This window comes from Lolium rigidum, chromosome 5 (genome assembly GCF_022539505.1).
Source record: "Lolium rigidum isolate FL_2022 chromosome 5, APGP_CSIRO_Lrig_0.1, whole genome shotgun sequence".
Lineage (NCBI taxonomy): Eukaryota > Viridiplantae > Streptophyta > Magnoliopsida > Poales > Poaceae > Lolium > Lolium rigidum.
This window is the reverse complement of record NC_061512.1, coordinates 128,938,887-128,944,316: the sequence shown is the minus strand read 5'-3', so window position 1 is coordinate 128,944,316 and position 5,430 is coordinate 128,938,887.

Sequence of the window (5,430 nt, the reverse complement as noted above, 5' to 3'; positions counted from 1 at the left end):
ACCAATAACCAAAGTTTGCCAATTGTGTCCACCTTATCTACCTACTAGCATTATCGCTATTCCAAGTATATTCATCATGTTTTTATTTATCTTCCAAATTAAATTATGACATGAGAAAATTAGTTAGTAAAGCTCTCACGAACTTGATGGCATATTTACTTTCTTGCACTTAATAAACTTGATCATTGTGACTATCTTATGAAGTTTATATGTTTGCAAATTGCAAGTTGGTAGTTAGCACAACCATGCTTTCATGAGGAATGCTTTCAACAGTGCACTTATTCATATTTAGTTGATGTCATGTTCTTTTGTTTATGGATGCCTACCGATGCGAAATAAAATGGAAACTTGTAAGTCCATGGAGTTTCTATATGTGTTACAGAAATGTCTGGGCCGCCAATTTAAGCCATGCATCATTCATGGTGGAAATTTACAGTGAACCATAGTGAGCATTCTATGAAGCATTTTCAATAAAAGGCTATACACATTGTAAATAAAAAGATTGCTGAGATGCTCATTGTCTGTTTGTCTTGTCATTTTGGCATGGGATTGCTCCTACAAGAGTACTTCCATATCATGGGGCAGGAGGTACCCCATTGGCGGTTCTCGATAATACATGTATACTTACAATGACAAGAAACTTATTTGGGACCTAAATTGAGTAGCATGAGGTTTAGGTACTCGTATTCAAGGGGCACAAGATTTTCAACTTGTGATTTTTCAAGCATATAGCTCATATTTGCCATCACATTAACTTTAACCATTCAATATGCTTATGATAGGGGCAATGAGAGCTCAAAGCTAATGAGTACCATACTTTTTGGAAGGTGTATAAAACTTGTTAATCTTGCTTACTCTGCAAAGAGTCTTTCTTTTATGTTGACTCTTCATCTCCTTCTTGATGCACCAATTAAGAGAGCATAGTTGTCATTCTTAGTGCAATGTGCATAGTCCCAAAATTATTATTGATTGATTCATGATTATGCTATTTGCTTGTCCTTAAATTATTTGTATCTAGTCACACTTTGAATTTTAAAGGGGTCCTAGCATTTATGGTTTGCTACTTCATAAAGGACATGTTGAGTACCACTTTACTATGTTTTCTCTATGCTCATACACAAACAGTTGCTTTCAATGCATCATTATTCATGATCCTTTGTTTGAGTTACTTCTCATGATACAACATAGTTGCTAAGTTCTACTGTTAGAATTGTATCTATCATTCCTATGTTTAGAGTACTTTGATTCCAGCTCACAATGCTTCACAATAACTTGATCAAGATTGTGTTGGATTTATGTCACCTCAAAAATTATTTTGGTATCAGTTACCTACTCGAGGACGAGCAGAGTTAATCTTGCTGCCCTCTGCGTAGGGCCTTTCTTTTACTGTTATGTTGAATCTTCATCTTCTTGCTTTATGCACCAATTAAGAGAGCATAGTTGTCATTCTGAGTATAATGTGCATAGTCCCAAAATTTATTATTGATTGATTTATGATTATGCTATTGTCTGTTCTTAAATTACTTGTATCTAGTCAACATTTGAACTTTAAAGATGTCCTGGCATTTATGTTTTCCTACTTCATAAAGGAAAAGCTGAGTACCACTTTGCTATGTTTTCTCTATGCTCAAAAAACAAACATTCAGTGCACTATTATTCATGATCCTTTGTTTGAGTTACTTCTCATGTTGTAACATAGTTGCTAAGTTCTATTGTTAGAATTATATCTATCATGCCTATGTTTAGAGTACCTTGATCCCAGCTCACAATGCTTTCACAATAACTTGATCAAGATTGTGTTGGCTTCATGTCACCTCAAAAATTATTTTTGTTATCACTTACCTACTCCAGGACGAGCAGGAGTTAAGCTTGGGGATGCTGATACGTTGCAAACGTACCTATAATTTTTGATGCTCCATGCTTATTTTACACCAATTCATATATGTTTTGCTTACACTTCGTTGCACTTTTATACATTTTCTGGCACTAACCTATTGACAAGATGCCATAGTGTCAGTTCCATGTTTTCTACTGTTTTGTGTTTCAGAAAAGTTGTATAGGAAATATTCTCGGAATTGGACGAAACAAAAACCAAAGTTAATATTTTTCTGTAATGAAGACAGAGTCCAGAGGGGGGTTGAAGAGGAGCCACAGGGCGGCCATGCCCTGCCTTGGCATGGCCAGGATGGGGCCCACGCCAAGGGGTGGTGTGGGCCCCCGGCCTCCACTGGCCTTGCCTCGGCTAAACCTAAACACCTGAGCCTCCATCAACGAAAAGTTCTGTCGCGGCCGCCATTGCAGACCCTAGCTCAGGAGGGTTCTGAAGCTCTTCCCGGCACCCTGCCAGAGGGGGAAATCATCGCCGGAGGCATCTACATCGCCATGTCCACCTCCGAAGTGATGCGTGAGTAGTTCATCACTGGACTATGGGTCCATAGCAGTAGCTAGATGGTTGTCTTCTCCAATTTGTGCCTCATGTATATATCTTGTGAGCTGCCCTACATGATCAAGATCATCCTTATCTAATGCTACATGTTGTGTTTGCTAGGATCCGATGAATACTGAATATTATGTTGAGATCGATTATATATAGTAGTCATATGTTATTTGTGATCTTGCATGCTCTCCGTTGCTAGTAGAACTCTGGACAAGTTGATGCTTGTGACTCCAAGAGGGGGTATTTATGCTCGTAGTAGGTTCATGCCTCTAGTTTTCTGGAAGAGTGACAATAACTTCTAAGATTATAGATGTGATGTTGCTACTAGGGAGAAAACAATAATGTTTTATCCGAGGGTAATTCTATTGTTTACTTTACACACATAGCTTAATGCGATAATTTTTTGCTTGCAACTTAATACTAGAAGGGGTTCGGACGATAACCGGAAGGTGGATTATTAGTCATAGACGCAGTTGGATTATGATCTATGTATTATGTTGTAATGCCAAAACGAATCTCATAGTAATCATCTTGTCCTGTATGGTATTTATTCTTTCAATTGCCCAGTTGTAATTTGTTCACCCAGCTTGTTATTTATCTTTATGGAGAGAAACCTCTAGTGAACTATGGACCCTGGTCCTTTTCCTTTACACTGATAAATTCATCTACTGCAATCTTGTTCTGTTTACTTTCTGCAAGCATTGTTCTCTTTAATTACTGCAAACATATCTTTCCACTCGATACATCTAATCCTTTGTGTTCAGTAAAACCTGTGCGATTGACAACCTCACTGTAAGTTGGGGAAAAGTACTTTGATTGTGTTGTGTGCATGTTCCATGTTGTTGCTGACGCCGGTAGTGTGTCCTGCCAATAGTCAGCTAGCAACACCTTCAGAAGTCACGCCTTTCTCCTACTGGTCGATTAAACCTTGGTTTCTTACTGAGGGAAAACTTGCTTATGTGCTCATCACACCTTTCTCTTGGGGTTCCCGAACGTGATTGCCAACTTCCACGGCAGCACCATCACTGCTCGCTGGAGGGAGCCTGCAGCACCGTAGGAACCGTGAGGGTGGCGAGCCAGGAGGAGCTCGCCCCCGACGTCCTTGGCCCTTTATTTCATCTCTATATCGTTCCCATGGTTCTTCCTGTGCTAACCCACCTCTCGCGTCGTCTAGGACCGCTGGTGGTCTCCGCCAACTCCGCCTGGCCGGGAGCTGCTGGGAGGAGGTCACCGTCGGGAGGAGCTGTCGAGGACGAGGGAGACGCCACCAAGCCCGCCCCTGGACCGCCACAAGTCGCCGCCACCCCGCCCAGCCATCGTCGATGACCCCTGATCGCTGCCGGTACACCCCAGGCCGCCCCCTCTCTCTTTTCTGGCCACCCGCCCGCGCGCGTGCAATGTCCCGGGAAGAAGACATACCCTGGCTGTCCAATCCTCCTGGATCATCCGGCTGCATGGCCACTTGGCCACGTCGGCCCATGCAGTCAGACCCGCTGCGGGCCCTTTTCTTTTTCCCATCAATCAGGAAAACCCCTTTGGGGCGACCCAGTGCGTTCCTGCAAGGCCCAGTTAAATTCAGCCTGTGTCATTTTCTCTCAATTTTTTGAAAAACAATCCTGCAACCTATGGCAATAATTCATCAAAATTTCACAACTGATCTAACTTCAATGAATAAATTTTTTTGTATCCCTAGATCTTTTCCCGACCACCTCAAACAAGAACCACACCAATTGTAGGATAACGTTGCATAGAAAACAAAAATTTCCTATCGCGAACACGCAATCCAAGCCAAGATGCAATCTAGAAGATGGTAGCAACGAGTGGATGATCAAGACTAACCCTTGAAGAGATTCCAAATCCTATAAGAGTAGGCTCTTATTGCTGCGGTAGACGATCACTTGCCGCTTGCAAAAGCGCATAGAAGATCTTGATCACGATCGCTTCCGGCGCCACGAACGGGCAGCACCTCCGTACTCGGTCACACGTTCGGTTGTTGATGAAGACGACGTCCACCTCCCCGTTCCAGCGGGCAGCGGAAGTAGTAGCTCCTCTTGAATCCGACAGCACGACGGCGTGGTGTCGGTGGTGGTGGAGAAATCCGGCGGAGCTTCGCTTAAGCGTGCGGGATGTGGTGGAGGAGAGAGACCGCTAGGGTTTGGGGAGAGAGGGGGTTGGGCGCCGGCCCTCTAAGGGGTGCGGCCAAGGCTGAGCTTGAAGTGGCCAGCCCCCTCTCCTATGCCCCTCATTATATAGGTGGAAGCCCCAAGAGTTCTAGTCCAAGTCTTCGAATAAGACCCCAACACTAAAACCTCCCAAAAGTGGGAAACCTACTCAAGGGGGGAGTCCTACTCAAGGTGGAACTCCCACCTTTCCTTGAGGTGGGGCTGGCCGGCCACCTCTAGGTGGAGTCCACCTGGGACTCCTCCTTTAGGGTTTGGATGGTCAAGCTTGTGGAGTCCTTTCGGGACTCCACCTTCCATAGTGCGTTTCTTCCGGACTTTTCTAGAACCTTCTAGAACCTGCCATAAATGCACCGGATCATTTCCAAACTTGGAATATGACTTCCTATATATGAATCTTATTCTCCGGACCATTCCGGAACTCCTCGTGATGTCCGGGATCTCATCCGGGACTCCGAACAAATATTCGAACTCCATTCCATATTCAAGTACTACCATTTCAACATCCAACTTTAAGTGTGTCACCCTACGGTTCGTGAACTATGTGGACATGGTTGAGTACTCACTCCAACCAATAACCAATAGCGGGATCTGGAGATCCATAATGGCTCCCACATATTCAACGATGACTTTAGTGATCGAATGAACCATTCACATACGATACCAATTCCCTTTGTCACGCGATATTTTACTTGTCCGAGGTTTGATCTTCGGTATCACTCTATACCTTGTTCAACCTCGTCTCTGACAAGTACTCTTTACTCGTACCGTGGTATGTGGTCTCTTATGAACTTATTCATATGCTTGCAAGAC